Source organism: Bos indicus, chromosome 17 (assembly GCF_029378745.1).
Source record: "Bos indicus isolate NIAB-ARS_2022 breed Sahiwal x Tharparkar chromosome 17, NIAB-ARS_B.indTharparkar_mat_pri_1.0, whole genome shotgun sequence".
NCBI classification, from domain to species: domain Eukaryota; kingdom Metazoa; phylum Chordata; class Mammalia; order Artiodactyla; family Bovidae; genus Bos; species Bos indicus.
In genome coordinates, this window is record NC_091776.1 from 32789516 (window position 1) to 32813901 (window position 24386).

The 24386-nt window shown below is 38.0% G+C and overlaps 1 long non-coding RNA gene across 1 annotated transcript in view; it reads left to right on the plus strand.

The window, feature by feature from the left end:
• Positions 1–13713, plus strand: part of LOC139176703 (uncharacterized) — a 70180-nt gene extending 56467 nt beyond the window's left edge. Inside the window, exon 2 of the long non-coding RNA XR_011561115.1 lies at positions 12035–13713. This is a non-coding gene — a long non-coding RNA (uncharacterized lncRNA). The remainder of the gene's footprint in view (positions 1–12034) is intronic.
• The last annotated feature ends 10673 nt before the right edge of the window (positions 13714–24386 follow it).

The following is a 24386-nucleotide window of genomic DNA, read 5'->3' on the forward strand; positions in this document are numbered from 1 at the left end:
AATGGACAACTCTTAAAATATTAACTATCATGTTCAAATATCTTTTTTTTAAATTTTTTTTCTTTAATAGAAAATTATTTAATTAGTATACATGTGTTCCCCATCCTGAACCCTCCTCCCTTCTCCCTCCCCACACCATCCCTCTGGGTCGTCCCAGTGCACCAGCCCCAAGCATCCAGCATCGTACATTGAACCTAGACTGGCATCTCGTTTCATACATGACATTTCACATGTTTCAATGCCATTCTCCCAAATCTATTAACTCTGGAAAAAAAAAGTTGCTTCAGATTAGCTAATGAGAAATTTCAATATCTTTCTATTATACCCATCTATTGATATGTACTTTTAAAGGATATATCTGTAAACTGCAAAAGGATATTCTTTTCCTTCAATTTCAAGAATAATACTACCAGTTTCCAAGTGCCTGCTATGGGCCAAGAAGTGGTCTGCAAAATTTACATATTTTACTGTATAATTCATTTTTCAGGTGAAGCAACTGAGATTTGGAAAGGTCAAGTTACTTGTCCCAATTCAGTTAGAAAAAGGAGAGGCCAGGATTCAATTCTACATCAGATTCATCCCCCAAACTCTGCCTACTGAATACTTTTTACTACTCCTTTGTAATGGAGTTTCCCTAGTAAGATATGTAATCCTTCTAAAAATTGTCAAAATACTGAAAAATTTTCAAACTATTTTCGAATGCTTACTAAGCATATTATTGCAAAAATACAATGTGTGTGGATTGCCTAGGGAAGGGCACACCTAATACTATAGATATTTTCATCCTAAATATAATTTTTGTTTCTTCATAGCCTGGCATTTTTAAGAAAAATCTAGACTTCTCTAATTTCAGTAGTTGTTTTTTCATACATATCATACACAAAAATAACAGAATTTTAAAAAGTAGAATTCGATTACATAAAATAAGTAAGGAACAATTATTTTGATTTCATATCAGTTCAGTTCAGTTCAGTTCAGTCGCTCAGTCATGTCCGACTCTTTGCAACCCCATGAATCGCAGCACGCCAGGCCTCCCTGTCCATCACCAACTCCCGGAGTTCACTCAGACTCACATCCATTGAGTCAGTGATGACATCCAGCCGTGTCATCCTCTGGCGTCCCCTTCTCCTCCTGCCCCTAATTCCTCCCAGCATCAAAGTCTTTTCCAATGAGTCAACTCTTCGCATGAGGTGGCCAAAGAACTAGAGTTTCAGCTTTAGCATCAGTCCTACCAAAGAAATCCCAGGGCTGACCTTCTTTAGAATGGACTGGTTGGATCTCCTTGCAGTCCAAGGGACTCTCAAGAGTCTTCTCCAACACCACAGTTCAAAAGCATCAATTCTTCGGGGCTCAGCCTTCTTCACAGTCCAACTCTCACATCCATACATGACCACAGGAAAAACCATAGGCTTGACTAGACGGACCTTTGTTGGCAAAGTAATGTTTCTGCTTTGAATATGCTATCTAGGTTGGTCATAACTTTCCTTCCAGGAGTAAGCATCTTTTAATTTCATGGCTGCAGTCACCATCTGCAGTGATTTTGGAGCCCCCAAAAATAAAGTCTGACACTGTTTCCTCTGTTTCCCCATCTATTTGCCATGAAGTGATGGGACCCGATGCCATGATCTTCGTTTTCTGAATGTTGAGTTTTAAGCCAACTTTTTCACTCTCTACTTTCACTTTCATCAAGAGGCTTTTCAGTTCCTCTTCACTTTCTGCCATAAGGGTGGTGTCATCTTCATATCTGAGGTTATTGATATTTCTCCCGGCAATCTTGATTCCAGCTTGTGTTTCTTCCAGTCCAGAGTTTCTCATGATGTACTCTGCATATAAGTTAAATAAGCAGGGTGACAATACATAGCCTTGACAAAATTCTTTTCCTATTTGGAACCAGTCTGTTGTTCCATGTCCAGTTCTAACTGTTGCTTCCTGACCTGCATACAGATTTCTCAAGAGGCAGGTCGGGTGGCCTGGTATTCCCATCTCTTTCAGAATTTCCCACAGTTTCTTGTGATCCACACAGTCAAAGGCTTTGGCATAGTCAATAAAGCAGAAAAAGATGTTTTTCTGGAACTCTCTTGCTTTTTCCATGATCCAGTGGATGTTGGCAATTTGATCTCTGGTTCCTCTCCCTTTTCTAAAACCAGCTTGAACATCAGGAAGTTCATGGTTGATGTATTGCTGAAGCCTGGCTTGGAGCATTTTGAGCATTACTTTACTAGCATGTGAGATGAATGCAATTGTGCGGTAGTTTGAGCATTCTTTGGCATTGCCTTTCTTTGGGACTCGAATGAAAACTGACCTTTTCCAGTCCTGTGGCCATTGCTGTGTTTTCCAAATTTGCTGGCATATTGAGTGCAGCACTTTCACAGCATCATCTTTCAGGATTTGGAATAGCTCCACTGGAATTCCATCACCTCCACTAGCTTTGTTCGCAGTGATGCTTTCTAAGGCCCACTTGACTTCACATTCCAAGATGTCTGGCTCTAAGTCAGTGATCACACCATCATGATTATCTGGGTCATGAAGATCTTTTTTGGACAGTTCTTCTGTGGAGTCAAGATTGCCGGGAGAAATATCAATACCCTCAAATATGCAGATGACACCACCCTTATGGCAGAAAGTGAAGAGGAACTAAAAAGCCTCTTGATGAAAGTGAAAGAGGAGAGTGAAAAAGTTGGCTTAAAGCTCAACATTCAGAAAACGAAGTTCATGGCATCCGGTCCCACCACTTCATGGGAAATAGATGGGGAAACAGTGGAAACAGTGTCAGACTTAATTTTTCTGGGCTCCAAAATCACTACAGATGGTGACTGCAGCCATGAAATTAAAAGACACTTACTCCTTGGAAGGAAAGTCATGACCAACCTAGATAGCATATTCAAAAGCAGAGACATTACTTTGCCAACAAAGGTCCGGCTAGTCAAGGCTGTGGTTTTTCCTGTGGTCATGTATGGATGTGAGAGTTGGACTGTGAAGAAAGCTGAGCACCGAAGAATTGATGCTTTTGAACTGTGGTGTTGGAGAAGACTCTTGAGAGTCCCTTGGACTGCAAGGAGATCCAACCAGTCCATTCTGAAGGAGATCAGCCCTGGGATGTCTTTGGAAGGAATGATGCTAAAGCTGAAACTCCAGTACTTTGGCCACCTCATGTGAAGGGTTGACTCATTGGAAAAGACTGATGCTGGGAGGGATTGGGGGCAGGAGGAGAAGGGAACGCCAGAGGATGAGATGGCTGGATGGCATCACTGACTCGATGGATGTGATTCTGAGTGAACTCTGGGAGTTGGTGATGGACAGGGAGGCCTGTCATGCTGCAATTCATGGGGTCGCAAAGAGTCGGACATGACTGAGCGACTGATCTGATCTGATCTGATCTGTGTATTCTTGCCATCTCTTCTTAATATCTTCTGTTTCTGTTAGGTCCATACCATTTCTGTCCTGTATCGAGCCCATCTTTGCATGAAATGTTCCCTTGGTATCTCTAATTTTCTTGAAGAGATCTCTAGTCTTTCCCATTCTGTTGTTTTCCTCTATTTCTTTGCATTGATCGCTGAGGAAGGCTTTATCTCTTCTTGCTATTCTTTGGAACTCTGCATTCAGATGCTTATATCTTTCCTTTTCTCCTTTGCTTTTCACTTCTCTTCTTTTCACAGCTATTTGTAAGGCCTCCCCAGACAGCCATTTTGCTTTTTTGCATTTCTTTTCTGTAGGAATGGTCTTGATCCCTGTCTCCTGTACAATGTCACGAACCTCATTCCATAGTTGATCAGGCACTCTATCTATCAGATCTAGGCCCTTAAATCTATTTCTCACTTCCACTGTATAATCATAAGGGATTTGATTTAGGTCATACATGAATGGTCTAGTGGTTTTCCCTACTTTCTTCAATTTAAGTCTGAATTTGGTAATAAGAAGTTCATGATCTGAGCCACAGTCAGCTCCCAGTCTTGTTTTTGTTGACTGTATAGAGCTTCTCCATCTTTGATTGCAAAAAATATAATCAATCTGATTTTTGTGTTGACCATCTGGTGATGTCCATGTGTAGAGTCTTCTCTTGGGTTGTTGGAAGAGGGTGTTTGCTATGGCCAGTGCATTTTCTTGGCAAAATTCTATTAGTCTTTGCCCTGCTTCATTCCGTATTCCAAGGCCAAATTTGCCTGTTACTCCAGGTGTTCCTTGACTTCCTACTTTTGCATTCCAGTCCCCTATAATGAAAAGGACATCTTTTTTGGGTGTTAGTTCTAAAAGGTCTTGAAGGTCCTCATAGAACTGTTCAGCTTCAGCTTCTTCAGTGTTACTGGTTGGAGCATAGACTTGGATTACTGTGATATTGAATGGTTTGCCTTGGAAATGAACAGAGATCATTCTGTCGTTTTTGAGATTGCATCCAAGTACTGCATTTCAGACTCTTTTGTTGACCATGATGGCTACTCCATTTCTTCTGAGGGATTCCTGCCTGCAGTAGTAGATATAATGGTCATCTGAGTTAAATTCACCCATTCCAGTCCATTTCAGTTCACTGATTCCTAGAATGTCTATATTCACTCTTGCCATCTCTTGTTTGACCACTTCCAATTTGCCTTGATTCATGGACCTGACATTCCAGGTTCCTATGCAATATTGCTCTTTACAGCATCGGACCTTGCGTCTATCACCAGTCACATCCACAGCTGGGTATTGTTTTTGCTTTGGCTCCATCCCTTCATTCTTTCTGGAGTTCTTTCTCCACTGATCTCCAGTAGCATATAGGGCACCTACTGACCTGGGGAGTTCCTCTTTCAGTATCCTATCATTTTGCCTTTTCATACTGTTCATGGGGTTCTCAAGGCAAGAATACCGAAGTGGTTTGCCATTCCCTTCTCCAGTGGACCACATTCTGTCAGATCTCTCCACCATGACCCGCCCGTCTTGGGTTGCCCCTCGGGCATGGCTTAGTTTTATTGAGTTAGACAAGGCTGTGGTCCTAGTGTGATTAGATTGACTAGTTTTCTGTGAGTATGGTTTCAGTGTGTCTGTCCTCTGATGCCCTCTTGCAACACCTACCATCTTACTTGGGTTTCTCTTACCTTGGGCGTGGGGTATCTCTTCACGGCTGCTCCAGCAAAGCACAGCTGCTGCTCCTTACCTTAGATGAGGGGTATCTGCTCACCGCCACCCTTCCTGACCTTCAACGTGGGATAGCTCCTCTAGGCCCTCCTGATTTCATATTACAGACGAGGAAATAAAACTTGCAGTCAGAATTTATGAAGCACTTGCTCTAAATATTTAAAGTAATCATTGAACTAAAGAAAAATTTCTTCTTTTGGAAAAATTTTTTTAAATTATAATCATACAGTTCTTGGTATTTTTGTTTTATGGTATTTTCTTTGTTTTATGACAGTTTAATCTTCCAGTGTCTTATTTTCCCACATATGCTGTTAATATGCTTTAGTTTTTATCTTTTTTATGAAGTCTTCAAAGCTATTAACTATATCCACAAAATATAAGTACACAAAACATAAACATATACATATAGCAGCATAATAACTTCATGCATCAGAGCATATTATCACTATCCATGTAACTTCATTTTATTAGCAAATAAATGATATATATTTATAACTGAATATTGAAATTAGAGGCATAAATCAAAAAACTTGCCTGCATACCGTAACAAGTGACCCAGTGTCAACAACAAAAACATGTTCTCTCCAAAACATTATTAAAGTATCAATAATAGCAATAAATCTTTTATGAATAATTTGAAACAGACTCACACTGTTTCATTAACTCTTGGCCCTGCACTCTTTACACACACACATGAGGTATTTTCTAGCTACACGGAATCTCAACCAGTTTCTCTATCATCCTTAACTTGAATTTTTAAGAGGCAAGTTATCATCTTTAACCTAACCTACTGAGAGGGTTATTAAACCTGGAAAATCATTCTATTTAAAATACAGAAGGTGGACCTGAATAGATGTCCTTCATGCTGGTACAGAATGCAGTTAATTATATTGGACTTTAGATTCCATAGCGAATCTTTCAGAAATTAGTACAGAAGATTGTCTTCGTGGTTAAGTTCTAAAATGTGTCCCCAAGTCATTACAAAGAACTTGTACCTTTGTGTGTCTAAAAGTACTCATATTCGTATTTATATTGAGTGTTTTGTTTTAGGACTTAGTACACTAAGGTCTCTTCAGCTTGTAATTCTGTTAAAGAAATGTCAGGAGCTATTGTGTACCACTATTCTAAGCATATTGCTTGTGATTGTGACATTAGAAGCTACAAATAACACTCATCTCTCACTTTATGAGAGTGAACAAGACATAGCCTACATCACTTGGTCCATGTGATCATAAATTGAAGAAATGGAACAGAATCTTAGGCATGTAGAAAAGTGAAAGTGAAGTTGCTCAGTCGTGTTGGACTCTTGGCGACCCCATGGACTGTAGCCCACCTGGCTCCTCCGTCTGTGGGATTCTCCAGTCAAGAGTACTGGAGTGGGGTGCCATTTCCTTCTCCAGGAGATCTTCCCAACCCAGGGATCGAACCCCGGTCTCCCGCATTGCAGGCAGACGCTTTACCATCTGAGCCACCAGGGAAGACGTTCTATTAAATGTCCATACAAAACTATATCTACTTAATGTTTGGTGCATCTTTTTGAACAATAAGCAATTTCATGGTTGATTATTTTCTTCATCTTAATTTCACATTTAGAAATAGATAGGACTTTTAAAATACCTGTATCCTACTATGCATATTATATTATTCTACTATACATTACTATACATACTACTTTTGTGTACAACCTCAGTGAATAGAATCTGCATGTTTATTGGAGTATTTAGATTTTTAATCAGTACCACCTAATGTAATGCTTAAAATTCTCCAAGCCAGGCTTCAGCAATACATGAACCATGAACTTCCAGATATTCAAGCTAGTTTTAGAAAAGGCAGAGGAACAAGAGATCAAATTGCCAACATCTGCTGTATCATTGCAAAAGCAAGAGAGTTCCAGAAAAAACATCTATTTCTGCTTTATTGACTATGCCAAAGCCTTTAACTGTGTGGATCACAATAAACTGTGGAAAATTCTGAAAGAGATGGGAATAGCAGACCACCTGACCTGCCTCTTGAGAAACCTATATGCAGGCCAGGAAGCAACAGTTAGAACTAGACATGAAACAATAGACTAGTTCCAAATAGGAAAAGGAGTATGTCAAGGCTGTATGTTGTCACCCTGCTTATTTAACTTATATGCAGAGTACATCATGAGAAATGCTGGGCTGGAGGAGGCACAAGCTGGAATCAAGAATGCTGGGAGAAATATCAATAACCTCAGATATTCAGATGACACCACCCTTATGGCAGAAAATGAAGAAGAACTAAAGAGCCTCTTGATGAAGATGAAAGAGGAGAGTGAAAAAGTTGACTTAAAGCTCAACATTCAGAAAACTAAGATCATGGCATCTGGTCCCATCACTTCATGGCAAATAGATGGGGAAATAGTGGAAACAGTGGCTGACTTTATTTTTCTGGGCTCCAAAATCACTGCAGATGGTGATTGCAGCCAGGAAATTAAAAGACACTTACTCCTTGGGAGGAATGTTATGACCAACCTAGACAACATATTAAAAAGCAGAGACATTACTTTACCAGAAAGGTCCATCTAGTCAAGGCTATGGTTTTTCCAGTGATCATGTATGGATGTGAGAGTTGGACTGTGAAGAAGGCTGAGCACCGAAGAATTGATGCTTTTGAACTATGGTGTTGGAGAAGACTCTTGAGAGTCCCTTGGACCGCAAGGAAATCCAACCTGTCCATCCTAAAGGAGATCAGTCCTGGGTGTTCATTGGAAGGACTGATGTTGAAGCTGAAACTCCAGTACTTTGCCACCTGATGCGAAGAGCTGACTCATTTTAAAAGACCCTGATGCTTTTGAACTGTGGTGTTGGAGAAGACTCTTGAGAGTCCCTTGGACTGCAAGGAGATCCAACCAGTCCATTCTGAAGGAGATCAGCCTGGGATTTCTTTGGAAGGAATGATGCCAAAGCTATAACTCCAATACTTTGGCCACCTCATGTGAAGAGTTGACTCATTGGAAAAGACTATGATGCTGGGAAGGATTGGGGGCAGGAGGAGAAGGGGATGACAGAGGATGATATGGCTGGATGGCATCACTGACTCAATGGACGTGAGTCTGAGTGAACTCTGGGAGTTGGTGATGGACAGGGAGGCCTGGCATGCTGCGATGCATGGGGTCCCAAAGAGTCAGACATGACTGAGTGACTGATCTCATCTGATCTGATGCTGGGAAAGATTGAGGGCAGTAGGAGAAGGGGATGACAGAGGATGACATGGTTGGATGACATGACTGAGTGACCGAACTCAACTGAACCTAATGTACACGTATCTGTCTATGACAGATCCTCATACGTTGAATTGCTAGATCAAAAAATAGGACCCAAGTTTACTAAACTCTTTTCCAAGGTTATACCAAGTCATGCTGCCAAATGTACTTGTGAGTTCTTTTGATCTACATACTTGACAACACTCTGTGCCAGTCTGGTACAGGTATATAGACATCTCATGGTGTCCTCTTATTTCTACTGAAGGTACATGATGTTGTATATCTTCTGTGGTTACATATTTCCTCCTTTGTGAAGTGCTTATTCAAATCTTTTGATTTTTCTATAGTTGGTCTTTTTTTCCCTTTTTTTTTTTAAATTGAGGGATAAATGCTTTACAGAAGAATACTTGCTTTACAGAATTTTCTGTCAAACCTCAACATGAATCAGCCATAAGTATACATATGTCCCCTCCTTTTTGAACCTCTCTCCCACCTCCCTCTTCATCCCAACCCTCTCGGTTGTTACAGAGCCCCTGTTTAAGTTTCCTGAGCCATATAGCAAATTCCTGTTGGCTATCTATTTTACATATGGTAGCGTAAGTTTACGTGTTACTTTTTCCATACATCTCACTCTCTTCTCCCCTCTCCCCATGTCCATAAGTCTATTCTTTATGTCTGTTTCTCCACTGCTTCCCTGTAAATAAATTCTTCAGTGCCATTTTTTAGATTCTGTACATGTGTGTTAGAACACAATATTTATCTTTCTCTTTCTGGCTCACTTCACTGTGTATAATAGGTTCTAGGTTCATCCACCTCATCAGAACTGACTCAAATGTGTTCCTCTTTATGGCTGAGTAATATTCAATTGTGTATATGTACCACAACTTCTTTATCCATTCATCTATTGATGGACATCTAGGTTGCTTCCATGTTCTAGCTATTGTAAATAGTGCTGCAATGAACAACAGGATACATGTATCTTTTTCAATTTTGGTTTCCTTAGGATATTTGCCTAGAAGTGGGATTGCTGGGTCATATGGTGGTTTTATTCCTATTTTTTAAAGGAATCTCCATACCCTCTTCCATAGTGGCTCTATCAATTTACATTCCCACCAACAGTGCAAGAGCATTCCCTTTGCTCCATACCGTCTGCAGCATTTATTGTTTGTAGACTTTTTGAGGATAGCCATTCTGACCAGTGTGAGGTGATATCTCATTGTGGTTTTGATTTGTATTTCTCTAATAATGTAATGTTGAGCATCTTTTCATGTGTTTGTTAACCATCTGTATATCTTCTTTGGAGAAATGTCTTTTTAGGTCTTTTACCCTTTTGATGGGTCTTTTAGGTCTTTTACACTTTTTGATTGGTTTCTTTGTTTTTCTAGCATTGAGTCGTATGAGCTGCTTGTATATTTTGGAAATTAATCCTTTGTCAGTTGTTTCATTTGCTCTTATTTTCTCCCATTCTGAGGGTGGTATTTTCACCTTGCTTATAGTTTCCTTTGCTGTGCAAAAGCTTTTTTTTTTTTTATTTTTTATTTCTAGATGGCCTCTTTTATGGTTTTTTGTTTTTTTTTTAAACTTTACATAATTGTATTAGTTTTGCCAAATATCCAAATGAATCCACCACAGATATACATGTGCTCCCCATCCTGAACCCTCCTCCCTCCTCCCTCCCCATACCATCCCTCTGGGTCGTCCCAGTGCACTAGCCCCAAGCATCCAGTATCGTGCATCGAACCTGGACTGGCATCTCGTTTCATACATGATATTTTACATGTTTCAATGCCATTCTCCCAAATCTTCCCACCCTCTCCCAAGTTTAATGTCCGACTTGTTTACTTTTGTTTTTATTTCCATTACTCTAGGAGGAGGATCATAGAGGATCTTGATTTGATTTATGTCATCAAATGTTCTGCCTATGTTTTCCTCTAAGTTTTACAGCTTCTGGTCTTACATTTAGGTCTTTAATCCACTTTGAGTTTATTTTTGTGTATGGTATTAGAAAGTGTTCTAATTTAATTCTTTTACATGTAGCTGTCCAATTTTCTTAGCACCATTTAATGAAAAGGCTGTCTTTGACCCATTGTATATTCATACTTCCTTTGTCAAAAATAAGGTAGCCATAGGTGCACGGGTTTATTTCTGGGCTTTATGTCTTGTTCCATTGGTCTATATTTCTGTTTTTGTGCCAGTACCATACTGTCTTGATAACTGTAGCTTTGTAGTATAATCTGAGGTCAGGAAGTTTGATTTCTCCAGTTCCATTCTTCTTTCTTAAGACTGCTTTCGCTATTCATGGTCTTTTGTGTCTCCAAATGAACTGTGAAATTTTTTGTTCTAGTTCTGTGAAAAAATGCCATTGGTAATTTAATAGGGATCACATTGAATCTGTAGATTACATTTGGTAGTATAGTCATTTTCACAATAATGATTCTTCCTACCCATGAACATGGAATATCTCTCCATCTTTTTATGAGATGACTTCTTTCACTAATGTCTTATAATTTTCTGTGTACAGTTCTTTTGTCTCCTTAGGTAAGTTTATTCCCAGATATTTAATTCTTTTTGTTGCAATGGTGAATGAGATTGCTTCCTTAATTTCTCTTTCTGATATTTCATTGTTGGTATATAGAAATGCAAGTGATTTCTGTGTATTGATTTTGTATCCTGCAACTTTGATAAATTCACTGATAGGCTCTAGTAATTTCTGGTCCTATCTTTAGGGTTTTTCTATGTACAGTATCATGTCATCTGCAAACAGTGAGAGATTTACTTCTTCTTTTCCAAATTGGATTCCTTTTATTTATTTTTCTTGGCTGTAGCTAGGACTTCCAGAACTATGTTGAATAATAGTGACAAAAGTGGATATCCTTGTCTTCTTCCTGATCTTAGGGGGGATGCTTTTAGTTTCACCACTGAGAATAATGTTTGCTGTAGGCTTATCATAAATGGCCTTTACTATGTTGAGTTACTCCAAGGCCAAATTTTCCCATTACTCTGGTATTTCTTGACTTCCTACTTTTGCATTAGAGTCTCCTATAATGAAAAGGACATCTTTTGGGGGTATGAGTTCTAGAAGGTCTTGTAGGTCTTCACAGAACTGTTAAATTTCAGCTTCTTCAGCATTAGTGGTTGGGGCATAGACTTGGATTACTGTGATATTGAATGGGTTGCCTTGGAAACAAACAGAGATCATTCTGTCATTTTTGAGATTGGATCGAAGTACTGCATTTCAGACTCTTCTGTTGACGATGATGGCTACTCCATTTCTTCTAAGGGATTCCTGCCTACAGTAGTAGATATAATGGCCATCTGAGTTAAATTAGCCCATTCCAGTCCATTTTAGTTTGCTAATTCCTAAAATGTTGATGTTCATTCTTGCCATCTCCTGTTTGACCACTTCCAATTTGCCTTGATTCATGGACCTAACATCCCAGGTTCCTATGTAATATTGCTCTTTATAGCATCAGACTTTACTTACAACACCAATCACATCCAAAACTGGGTGTTGTTTTTGCTTTGGCTCCGTCTCTTTATTCTTTCTGGAGTTATTTCTCCACTGATCTCCGGTAGCATATTGGGCACCTACTGACCTGGGGAGTTCATCTTTCAGTGTCCTATCTTTTTACCTCTTCATGTGGTTCATGGGGTTCTTAAGGCAAGAATACTGAAGTGGTTTCCCATTCCCTTCTGCAGGGGACCACGTTTGGTCGGAATTCAAATCCTAAAAGATGATGCTGTGAAAGTGCTGCACTCAATATGTCAGAAAATTTGGAAAACTAAACAGTGGACACAGGACTGGAAAAGGTCAGTTTTCAGTCCAGTCCCAAAAAAAGGCAATGCCAAGGAATGCTCAAACTACTGCACAATAGCACTCATCTCACACACTAGCAAAGTAATGCTCAAAATTCTTCCAGCCAGGCATCAACAGTACATGAACTGTGAACTTTCATATGTTCCAGCTGGATTTAGAAAAGGCAGAGGAACAGGAAATCAAATTGTCAACATCCATTGGATCATCGAGAAAGCAAGAGAGCTCAAAAAAAACACCTACTTCTGCTTTATTGACAATGCCAAAACCTTTGACTGTGTGGATCACAATAAGCTGTGGAAAATTCTGAAAGAGATGGGAATACCAGACCACCTGACCTGCATCATGAGAAATCTATATGCAGGTCAAGAAGCAACAGTTAGAACTGGACATAGAACAACAGTCTGGTTCCAAATCGGGAAAGGAATACATCAAGGCTGTATATTGTCACCCTGCTTATTTAACTTATATGCAGAGTACATCATGAGAAATGCTGGACTGGATGAAGCACAAGCTGGAATCAAAATTCCCAGGAGAAATATCAATGACCTAAGATATGCAGATGACACCACCCTTATGGCAGAAAGCGAAGAAGAACTAAATAGCTTCTTGATGAACGTGAAAGAGGAGAGTGAAAAAGTTGGCTTAAAGCTCAACATTCAGAAAACTAAGATCATGGCATCCGGTCCCATCACTTCATGGGAAATAGATGGGGAAACAATGGAAAGAGTGAGAAACTTTATTCTCTTGGGCTGTAAAATCATTGCAGACGGTGACTGCAATCATGAAATTAAAAGATGCTTGCTCCTTAGAAGAATAGTTATGACCTACCTAGACAGAATATTAAAAAGCAGAGACATTACTTTGCCAACAATGGTCCATTTAGTCAAGGCTATGGTTTTCCCAGTAGTCATGTATGGATGTGAGAGTTGGACTATAAAGAAAGCTGAGCACTGAAGAATTGATGCTTTTGAACTGCAGTGTTCAAAAGAGTAGAAGACTCTTGAGAGTCCCTTGGACAGTGAGAAGATCCAACCAGTCCATCCTAAAGGAAGTCAGTCCTGAATATTCATTGAAAGGAGTGATGCTGAAGCTGAAACTTCAATACTTTGGCCATCTGATGTGAAAAACTGACTCATTGGAAAAGACCTGATGCTGGGAAAGATTGAAGGTATGAGGAGAAGTGGATGACAGATAATGAGATGGTTAGATGGCATCACTGTCTCAATGGATATGAGTTTGAGTAAACCTAGTGAGCTGGTGATGGACAGGGAGGCCTGGCCTGCTGCAGTCCATGGGGTCACGAAGAGTCAGACACGACTGAGTGATTGAACTGAATTGAAATGAACTGATGTTGGGGTTGGTTCCTTCTATGCTCATTTTTGAAGAGTTTTAATCATAAATAGTTGCTGAATTTTGTCAAAGGCTTTTTCTGCATCTGTTATGATTATCATATCGTTTTTATCTTTCAAATTGTTATTATGGGGTATCACATTGATTGATATGCATATATTGAAGAAATCTTGCATTCCTGGAATAAACCCAACTTGATCATGATGTATGAGCTTTTTGATGTGGTGCTGAATTCTGTTTGCTAAAATTTTTTTGAGGATTTTTGCATCTACGTTCATCATTGATATTGGCCTGTAAAATATCATTGATATTTTCTTTTTTGTGTGTGTTTGTCTTTGTCTGGTTTTGGTATCAGGGTGATGGTGGCCTTGTGGAATGAGTTTGGAAGTGTTCCTTCCTCTGCAATTTTTTGAAAGAGTTTTAGAAGAATGGGCATTAGCTCTTTAAATGTTTGGTAGAATTCTCCTGTGAAGCCATCTGGTCCTGGGCTTTTGTTTTGGGGGAGATTTTTGATCACAGCTTCAATTTCCGTGTTTGTGATTGGGTTGTTATAATTTCTATTTCTTCCTGGTTCAGTCTTGGAAGAATGAACTTTTCTAAGAATCTGTCCATTTCTTCCAGGATATCCATTTTATTGCCATATAGTTTTTCATAATATTCTCTTATAATCCTTTGTATTTCTGCATTGTCTATTGTAACCTCTCCTTTTTCATATCTAATTTTGATTCTCTTCTCTTTTTTTCCTGATGAGTCTGACCATAGTTTTGTCAATTTTGTTTACCTTCTCAAAGAAACAGCTTTTAGTTTTATTAATCTTTACTATTGTTTCTTTCTTTTTCATTTATTTCTTCTTTGATCTTTATGATTTCTTTCCTTCTACTAATTTTGTTTTTTTTTTTAACTCTTTTTCCAGTTGTTTTATAAGTAAAGTTAGGTTGTCTATTCAATGTTTTTCTTATTTCCTGAGGTAGGATTATATTGCTAGAAACTTCCCTCTTAGGATTGCTTTTGCTGCATGCCATAAGTTTTGAGTTGTTGTGTTTTAATTGTCATTTCTTTCTAGAAATTTTTTTATTTCCCTTTTGATTTCTTCAGTAACCTGTTGGTTATTTAGAAACAGGTTGTTTAATCTCCATGTGTTTGTTTTTCTTACAGGTTTTTTCTTGTAATTGATATCTAGTCTCATAGTGTGGTTGGAGAAGATGCTTGATATGATTTCAATTTTCTTAAATTTGCTGTTTGATTTGTGACCCAAGATGTTGTGAGGTTTAATTTGTGACCTGGAGAATATTCCATGTGTACTTGAGAAGAAGGTGTATTCTTCTGCATTTGGATGGAATGTCCTGAAGATATTAATGAGGTCCATCTAATGTAATGTATCATTTAAGACTTGTGTTTCCTTATTAATTTTCTGTTTTGATGATCTGTCCATTGGTGTAAGTGGGGTGTTAAAGTCTCCTACTATTACTGTGTTACTGTCAATTTCTTCTTTTATGTCTGTTAGTGTTTGTCTTATGTATTGATTCGCTCCTATGTTGGGTGCATGCTGCTGCTGCTGCTAAGTTGCTTCAGTCGTGTCTGACTCTGTGCGACCCCACAGATGGCAGCCCACCAGGCTCCCCCATCCCTGGGATTCTCCAGGCAAGAACACTGAAGTGGGTTGCCATTTCCTTCTCCAAATATCTATGTAAATATCTATGTTGGGTGCATAGATATTTACAATTTTGTTGTCTTCCTCTTGGATTGATCCCTTGATCACTATGTAGTGTCCTTCTTTATCTCTTCTGATATTCTTTAAGTTCTATCTTGTCTGATATGAGTTTTGCTACTCCAGCTTTCTTTGGCTTCTCATTTGCATGGAATATATTTTTCCATCCTCTCACTTTCAGTCTATATGTGTCTTGAGGTCTGAAGTGGGTTTCTTGTAGACAGTATATATATGGGTCTTGTTTTTGTATTCATTCAGCTCCTCTGTGTCTTTTGGGTGGAGCATTTAATCCATTTACATTTAAAGTAATTATCAATATATATGTTCCTATTGCCATTTTCTTAATTGTTTGGAGTCGATTTTGTAGGTCTTTTTCTTCTCTTATATTTCTTGACTATATAAGTCTGTTTAACATTTGTTGTAAAGCTGGTTTGGTGGTACTGAATTCTCTTGACTTCTGCTTGCCTGAAAAGCTTTTTATTTCTCCATCAATTTTGAATGAGATCCTTGCCAGGTACAGTAATCCTGGTTGTAGATTTTTTCCTTTCAGTACTTTAAATACATCCTGCCATCCCCTTCTGGCCTGCAGAGTTTCTGCTGAAAGATCAGCTGTTAAGCAGAAGGGGTTTCCCTTGTATGTTACTTGTTGCTTCTCCATTGCTGCTTTTAATATTCTTTCTTTGTGTTTAGTCTTTATTATTTGGTTAGTATGTGTCTTGGCATGTTTCTCCTTGGGTTTATCCTGTATGGGACCCTCTGTGCTTCTTGGACTTGATTGACTATTTCCTCTTCCATGTTGGGGAAATGTTCTACTATAATTTCTTCAAGAATTTTCTCATACCCTTTATTTTTCTCTTCTTCTTCTGGGACCCCTATAATTCAAATGTTGGTACATTTGATATTGTCCCAAAGATTTCTGAGACTATGCTCAGTTCTTTTCATTCTTTTTACTTTATTCTGCTCTTCAGAAGTTATTCCCACCATTTTCTCTTCCAGCTCACTGATTCATTCTTCTGCTTTAGATATTCTGCTATTGATTCCTTCTAGAGTATTTTTAATTTCAGTAATTGTTTGTCTCTGCATGTTTATTTTTTCATTCTTCTTGGTCTTTGTTAATTGATTCTTATATTTTCTCCATTTTGTTTTCAAGGTTTTTGAGCATCTTTACTATCATTTTTCTGAATTCTTTTTCAGGTAGTGTACCTATTTCGTTTTCATTTATTTGGACTTCTGTGTTTCTAGTTTGCTCCTTGATTTATGTAGTATTTCTTTGTCTTTTCATTATTTTTTTTTTTAACTTATTGTGTTTGAGGTCTCCTTTTCCCAGGCTTCAAGGTTGAATTATTTCTTTGTTTTGGTTTCTGCCCTCCTGAGGTTGGTCCAGTGATTTGTGTAAGCTTCTTATAGGGTGAGATATGTGCTGAGTTTTTGTTTGTTTGTTTTTCCTCTGATGGGCAAGGCTGAGTGAGGTGGTAATCCTGTCTGCTGATGACTGGGTTTGTATTTTTGTTTTGTTTGTTGTTTAGATGTGACATCCTGCACAGGTGGTTGGCTGATGCCGGCTCTTATATTCTGGTGGTTTCCTTTGTGTGAGTTCTCACTATTTGATGCCCGCTAGGGTTAGTTCTCTGGTAGTCTAGGGTCTTGGAGTCAGTGCTCCCACTTCAAATGCTCAGGGCTTGATCTTCAGTTTTGCATGAAGGAAAGTTATGACCAACCTAGATAGCATATTCAAAAGCAGAGACATTACTTTGCCAACAAAGGTCTGTCTAGTCAAGGCTATGGTTTTTCCTGTGGTCGTGTATGGATGTGAGAGTTAGACTGTGAAGAAGGCTGAGTGCCGAAGAATTGATGCTTTTGAACTGTGGTGTTGGAGAAGACTCTTGAGAGTCCCTTGGACTGCAAGGAGATCCAACCAGTCCATTCTGAAGGAGGTCAGCCCTGGGATTTCTTTGGAGGGAACGATGCTGAGGCTGAAACTCCAGTACTTTGGCCACCTTATGTGAAGAGCTGACTCATTGGAAAAGACTCTGATGCTGGGAGGGACTGGGGGCAGGAGGAGAAGGGGACGCCAGAGGATGAGATGGCTGGATGGCATCACTGACTCGATGAACTTGAGTCTGAGTGAACTCTGGGAGTTTGTGATGGACAGGGAGGCCTGGCGTGCTGCGATTCATGGGGTCGCAGAGAGTCGGACACGACTGAACGACTGAACTGAACTGAACTGATGTATCCTTTTCCGCTGGTCAGTTACTCCTGTCGACTCTCAGTTGGTGTTCTGCACTCCTGTGTCTGAAGGTGTATTCTGATGTATCTGTGGACAGTTGTACTCCACATCCACCTACTCCTCCACCATCTTGTTCTCTCCTAATATAAGCAGAGCAGAGATTTGTAAGCAGAAACCTTATCAGGAACAAAAACCTGAACTATATTCACAAATTGCTGGAGGCTCAGCGTGGACAACTCTGAGAGTTCAGAACTTCAGGGAGACCCAGTCATAGGTAGGCAACCGTAATACTAAGATTCACCTCCAAAAGGCCACCTATGTCCCCACAGTTATGAAACTGTTTTTCCCCATATTTTCTTACTTGTGTCTGTTGATCAAAGGGAATTTGCATTTTTTATAGTAAAATTACCTCTTTATCTCTGTTTAAGACCTTTTTATGTCTTAAGAAAAATTTCCTACTATGAAATCATGAAGACATTCTCCCACATAGTTTTCTAAAGGAGAACTTGGAATTGCACAATTTGAGCCAGTAATTAGGGTGATCATCTTTTTTTCCCTTGTACATCTCTATTTAATGCTTATTGTCCAGGGTACTTAATCATACATTTTTCTTTCTTAATAATATCCCAATTTGGATAATAAAATATATGGTTGCCTTACCCATAATCCACATGTAGATAAGTTTTTGTGTGCTGTGAGGGAAGGGTCTATATTAATAAAATTTTCTGAGTAATACACAACCTTATAATTTCAGTTGCTTCGCATATCAACTTTTGTTTTTCATTTATAGGTCAGCATTTTCATCCTTTCTATATGTGGTTTAGGAGTGGCCTAGCTAGGCTTGATTCCAGGCTGAAGATTTGGTTTGTCTATTTCATGTGACCCTCATCCTACCACCCAGGTAGAGAGAGCCCACATTCTGTTGGTTAAAGCAACCTATGTGGCCAAGACAAAAATCATTCAGGCAAAGATATAAATTACCTCCACATGGAAGCCATGACCTGATTAGAGAGTAAAAGAATTGTGAATAGGTATAGGCTATGGTTTTTCCTGTGGTCATGTATGGATGTGAGAGTTGGACTGTGAAGGCTGAGCGCCGAAGAATTGATGCTTTTGAACTGTGGTGTTGGAGAAGACTCTTGAGAGTCCCTTGGACTGCAAGGAGATCCAACCAGTCCATTCTGAAGGAGATCAGCCCTGGGATTTCTTTGGAAGAAATGATGCTAAAGCTGAAACTCCAGTACTTTGGCCACCTCATGCAAAGAGTTGACTCATTGGAAAAGACTCTGATGCTGGGAGGGATTGGGGGCAGGAGGAGAAGGGGACGACAGAGGATGAGATGGCTGGATGGCATCACTGACTCGATGGACGTGAGTCTGAGTGAACTCCGGGAGTTGGTGATGGACAGGGAGGCCTGGCATGCTGGGGTCACAAAGATTTGGACATGACTGAGCAACTGATCTGATCTGATCTGATGAAATACAATGGTCTTTGAAAGGGTCCGGTTTAATTTTTTCCCATATGGATACCCAATGTACCTAGTGTCATTTATTTACAACTCAATTCATTTTTTTCACCTTTCTACTGTGATAACTTAGTCATTATTAAGTATCTGTGCATATCTGAGTTTATTTGGGGAAAAAACTGTTTTTTATTGTCAGTTACTTGGCTGAAATACCCAGCTATATTGAAATACAATATGAATGTGATAAAATTTATAAATTAATAGTATACAGTTTGATGAGATTGGACAATTGCATTAACCATGTTCTTATGACCAAAATCAAGATACATGCCATTTATATCACCACAAAATATTTCTTCAAGCTCTTTGAAGTTATTGTCATTCCCTTAATCTCAATCTCAGATGTCTGTTCATTTGCTTCAAGTTATTAGAATTCTAACCTTTTAGAGGCGTGCTGCAGTCCATGGGGTCTCAAAGAGTTGGACACAACTGAGTGACTAAACTGAACTAAATTGAGAGTTTCATATAAATGGTATCTTACAGAACATTGTATTTTATGTTATACTTCCTTCATATAGGGCTCTCCTTGTGGCTCAGCTGGTAAAGAATCTGCCTGCAATGCAGAAGACCTCGGTTTGATCCCTGGGTTGGGAAGATCCCCTGGAGAAGGGAAAGGCTACCCACTCCAGTGTTTTGGCCTAGAGAATTCCATGGACTGTTTAGTTCATGGGGTCACAAAGGGTCAGACACGACTGAGCGATTTTCACTTCACTTCAGTTCACCCCTTCACATAGCTTAATGTTTTTCAGATTTCTCCAAGTAATCTGATATTAATACTTGGATATTAATACTTCATTCTTTTCATTGCTTGTATATAAGGATATAGCATGATATGTTCAGTTATTTACCAGTTAATTGACATGGGTTTTGTATCAGTTTGCTGGGGCTGCCTTGACAAAGTGTCACAAACTGGGTGGCTTAAGCAACAGAAATTTGTTGTCTTACTGTTCTTGATGCTGGAAGTCTAAAATCAAGGTGTTGGCAAATTGTCCTCCTCTAAAGCTGTGAAAGCAAATCTGTTCTATGTCTGGTTTGCTGGCAATCTTTGTCATTCCTTGGCTTGTAAACACATCCCCCCAATCTCTGTCTTCATGCTTGCATAACATTCTCCATGCAGGTATGTTTGTGTTGTGTCCAAAATTCCTTTATTTTTTTAATAAGGACACCAGTCATATTGATTAGAGGACCCACCCTTCTTCAGCACGACTTAATCTTAAATAATTATGACTCTATTTCCAAGTAAGGTCATATTCTTAGTTACTTGGGGTTGGGATTACACCATATTTATTTAGAGGGAATACAATTCAACCTACAGTCTACAAGATTGATTTCAAATTTTAGCTATTATATTGTTTTTGTGAACATTTGTAAAAAAGCCTTATGTGGCTATCTGCTTTCATTTCTATTGGGATACACCAAGGCATGATTATGAAAGTTTTAAAATAAATTTTGTTATATTTAGAAACAAGTATTTCAATACTTTCTTGTCTTCTTTTAGTCGACCCTATTATAGTTTTAGCATTTAAATTTGCAAAATAATGTTAGAATTGGTTTTTCAAGTTCAAAAAAAATAAGAAAAAATACAAAAATTTGAATTGAATTATGTAAAAACTATAGATCTACTTGTAAAAATTTTATATATGTTTTTAATTTTATTTTATTTTTAAACTTTACATAATTGTATTAGTTTTGCCTAATATCAAAATGAATCCGCCACAGGTATACATGTGCTCCCCATCCTGAACCCTCCTCCCTCCTCCCTTCCCATACCATCCCTCTGGGTCGTCCCAGTGCACTAGCCCCAAGCATCCAGTATCGTGCATCGAACCTGGACTGGCATCTCGTTTCACACATGATATTTTACATGTTTCAATGCCATTCTCCCAAATCAGCCCATGAATTTTGTATGTATCTCCATTTGTCATATTTTTATTTCCTACTTTAACTATATTTATTCACAAAGAAGTTGCATGATTTGTTTGATTTTTCTTATGAAATATTTTTTGATTATTTTAAACATATCTTTTGTGAAACTTGATTTTTAATTGTAAATTTCTAGCATGTAAATACAAAAGATTTTTCAGAGAGATAGTGATTTTTCTGCTCAAAATCTTTCTAAGTTCTCACCTAGTTAAACTGAAAATATATTCATAAATTCTTAGAAACTTCTACCTACATGAATATGTGTATATAAAGATTGCTTTCTCTTTATAATATTTTACATATCAATTTTTTTCTTATATTAACACACTGGTCTAGACATCTAATATAAACTTAACTAAATTGAAGTGGCAATGATGAACATATTTGTTTTATTCCCTATCTGAAAGATAAAATGTTCAATGTATCAAGTGTAATTTTTAAAATGAGGATGCCTTTTATAAAAGTCAAAAAGCTGGACACTATAAAACTCTTAGAGGAAAACATAGGCAGAACACTCCATGACATAACCCCCAAGATATTTTTCATTCCACTTTGTAGAATAATGAAAAAAATAACAAAAATAAATGAGATCCAATTAAACTTAAAAACTTTTGCACAGCAAAGGAAGCCATAAACAAAAGAAAAAGACAACCCTCAGAATGGGAGAAAATATTTGCAAACTAAGCAACTGGCAAGGGATTAATCACCAGAATGTACAAGTAGCTCATGCAGCTTGGTATTAAAAAAAAAAAAAAACTCAGAAAATGGGCAGAAGACCTAAACAGACATATTCAGAGATTCTGGAGAACATGATATGGACATCTTAAGGCAACCATTATTTACCCTACTCAAATCTGCTCTCTGGTACCCAAAGATTCACATCTGTCCCAAATGCAAAATATATTCAGTGTATCCCAAACTCTACAAAAGGTTAACCCAAGTTTATTAACTTGATATCATTCTCAAGTTCAAATCTCACTTAAGGCTCATCAGCTTAAAAATTCCAAGTCATATCATCTAAATCAACCACATTAGATATGGGTGATACTTCACTTAGTATGATATCTATCCTGAGATTAAATTCACTTCCATATGTGGAACTATGAAACTAGAATACAAATGATTGATGTTCAAAATAGAATATGTTATCTATTTTCAAAATACAATCACAATTGTATTTTGCCATAAAATATGGCAGACTTAAGATACCAGGTATGCTGCTAAGTCACTTCAGTCGTGTCCAACTCTGTGCGACCCATAGTCGGCAGCCCACCAGACTCCCCCGTCCCTGGGATTCTCCAGGCAAGAACACTGGAGTGGGTTGCCATTTCCTTCTCCAATGCATGAAAGTGAAAAGTGAAAGTGAAGTCGCTCAGTCGTTTCCGACCCTCAGCGACCCCATGGACTGCAGCCTTCCAGGCTCCTCCTTCCATTGGATTTTCCAGGCAAGAGTACTGGAGTGGGGTGCCTTTGCCTTCTCCAAAGATACCAAGTATAGACATTACTATTCTTAACAGGATAAAATGGAAGGAAAAAAGGAGTCATTGGTCCCAAACAGTTTCAAACCCCAGCAGGACAAACTCCCTTAGGTTTCCGGACCTGAGTGTAATCATTTGTGTCTTAAGTCTCTGCCATCTGAGCCCCCGTCTCTGACCTTGGATGTACTTTTCCTTTTTCTTGAAGGATAGCACACTTTTGCAGTGTGCTATCCTTATTTTGCAGCACACTTTAACAAGTTATTAGCTTGTTTCCTTCAAGAAGAATGTGGGAATCTGGTAGTCTTGTTTTATTATGTTTGCTCTCTTTGCTTTTCAGTCTGAGCTGGAAGTGTTACTTATGAGAAAACATTCTCAGGAGTCTTGTAGCTCTCCAGTGTATGTGTTCTGGATTCACTCCATTAGACAAGAGGCTCCTCCACAGATCTTTCCTGTGTAATCCCATCTCTATTTTTGACTTCTGCTAAAATGAATGAGGGGAATCCATAAGTCATATACCTAATCTTTCAAAAAGCACTCTGTGTGAAGGAATGCTCTGAAATTTTAATCCTTCTGAAATACTAGCAGAAGGTTGACCAGTATTGGCTTTTTCTCTGGAGCATGTGATCCTTCTAATTTTAGCAGTCTGGAAAGGCTGTGAGTTTCCTAAATCATCAAGTCCTAGGTCATCTTTGCTTAACAGTTTTTTGCTCAATCCTTCTCTTTCATCTCACATTGTACTGTAAGCAGCAAGAAGAAACCAATTTTCAATTCTATTTTTTGAAATCTCTGAGTTCATCATGCTTTACTTATCATGTAGAACACTAGTCAGTTAAAGTTTCTGCCACTGTACAACACTAGATAATATTACCTCAAGTTCCCAATAATGTGTTCCTCATGCCCATCTTAGCTTTCACTAGCACCATCTTAAGATCTACTAACAGTGTGTTTATGATAACTTAGGTGCTTCTCATTTCCTGTTGAGTATTTTTTGGCAGAGTTATTAGAGCAAATTCCTGGATAGAATAAACAAAATGGAGTTGAAAATTATTAGAAAAATAATGCGAAATATAAGCTTTAAGATAGGAATATCACACTGAATATTCATTCAATGGCTGAGAAAGCTACTTTCTGAAAAACAAAATCATAGAATCATCAAGATTAGGAAGGCATTAAGAAAAAAGCAAACAAAAAACAAAAAAGATCAGCACTGAGGATAAAGCATAAGAATGACTTCAGAATTCTAATTGGCAACAATATTCCTCTCCCAAAAAAAAGGATGCCAAAACAGAATAAATTTATTAGGCAGTATAAGGGCAAATGAAAGATATTTTCATACATATGGTTAATGGGAAAGTTTACTTTTTTGACCCCCTTTTTAAAAAAGTTATTAGAGGATAATTTCCAGTAGAACACAATAAGAACTTTAAAAGGTTACAATTGAGTAGAAACCACAAATTTCAAGAAACAGTGAGTGATTCCCCACCTGTAAGTGCAATAAAAAAGATTGCAGAATGATAGCCATGTAATAATCCAAGAAAGAATTGATCAAAATTAGAACAATAATTCAATAAGCTCCAAAGATTATACCCCAAGAAAAAATCAGATTTCACTGAACAGAAGGATAACCTTAATTCTATACTTGTCAACAGAACTGAACAGGATTATAAATTTCAAGGTGGAAAAATGGTATAGAAATCATGAACAAATTGTGAAACTAACAAAAAATTGGAATTATTTTATATAATTGATGGAATTTAGGGAAATCATTCATTATTTACCTCATTATTGTTACATTGTTTATTAAGTTGCCCTCATTGATGATTTCATAGAACATATGATATATACAGAGATATATAATCTCTGTAAAGATTAATATTCCAACAATCATAATATTTTAAATGCAGTTTTAAAGTTGTCAAATTTTAGAATTTGTAAATAAAACATGGATGATTTAATAAGATTATAGATGTGAATATAAATTTTATAATTTAATTTTCCATGATGTAAGAATAGTGACACAGAA